The sequence below is a fragment of the Apis dorsata genome, unplaced genomic scaffold, assembly GCF_000469605.1.
Source record: "Apis dorsata unplaced genomic scaffold, Apis dorsata 1.3 scaffold_137, whole genome shotgun sequence".
Classification (NCBI taxonomy): domain Eukaryota; kingdom Metazoa; phylum Arthropoda; class Insecta; order Hymenoptera; family Apidae; genus Apis; species Apis dorsata.
In genome coordinates this window covers 321,371-322,795 of record NW_006263429.1, presented here as the reverse complement: position 1 = coordinate 322,795, position 1,425 = coordinate 321,371, and positions in this window count along the sequence as shown.

Below are 1,425 nucleotides of genomic sequence, written 5' to 3'. Positions count from 1 at the left end.
TATCAAAATTATTACTTTAAAATATTAATTCGTATCTTAACAATTAACGCAAGATATTACGGACCATTTTGTGCATTGTAACATTCAAGATAATAATAATATGTTTGTCAAATAATATAGATATCTTTAAATTAGAAAATAGATGGTTCTAGAAATTCAGAAGATGTTTATGACTATAAATTCGTAAAACTACCGAAGCTAGGCCAATTTTTCTAGATTTCTAACATCTTTTTTAACATTGTATCTTATCGTATTAAAATTTGTATTTACACACACACGCACATGTGCGCGTGATCAAACTATCGAGGAACGCAGCGTTATGAAAAGAGAGTGCACGAGAAAGTATTACAATATAATATTCTTTTGCACTACTATAAATTTAACTGAACGATCTAAAAATTTTTTAAATTGGCACTTAAAATCATACCTAACAATTTCCATTATTATTTTTTCTCATTGAATTCAAGAATAATATTTTGTTAATAATTGATTTGTTAAAATTCATTAAATTTACTTCATTGATTTTTCTAATCTATTTTTCTTTTGATGATGTTTGAATACTTTTTCCAAATTTTTCTTCTTCTTCGCGCGTTTTCAATGATTTATTTGTTCTTCTGTCTCATTATTCTCGTGCGTAGAATGTTCCGGTTTAATCGCATTAGAAATATACATATAATGCATCTATTCTATGTATACAACATGTTTGTTATATATATATATATATATATTTTTTTTTGTACAGAGTTTTCTTTGGTTTTTGAAAAAGAAGGAGTTAGTCTTTTTATAATGATAACGAACAGTTTTCAATTGCATGCAAGGTGTTCGATTTAAGAATTTTTTTCCCCCCATTTGTGTTATAAATTAATATAATATATCTTTTGTCGTGGAAGAACTATAATTATTCATTATTTTCCTTATAATTAGATTCCTAATCTGCTAACATTATTACGTACAAATCAATATACATATAAATGAAATATTTCTACAGAAAAATAAGTAAAACATTCATAAATTGTCAACAATATTTACTTTCTAAGATAAAGTAAAAAAAATCTTATTTAAAATATCCTTAACATTTATTTCCTTCAACATTAAATGATTTTAAAGTTAAATCAAGATTGCAAACTTTCAAGAAAAATTTTCTCTCTACATATAAAAGGTTCATTCATAAAATTTTATGCCACGTTGATCGACTTTGTCTTCAGAAACTGCGATAAGAAAGTTATTCCACTCCTTATTTCCTATGCAGGATCTTTCAACTACTATTTGCATCTATAAGTAATCGAAAGAATCTCTATCTACTACGAACCATCGTACAATATTCTTTATCCAAGAAGAGTAATAACATCAATAAAACGATATCGTGGTTGGATAAAGTCCGAACACCAAGCGTACAAGATAGAAAAGTGCACTTTCCTCAGCGAC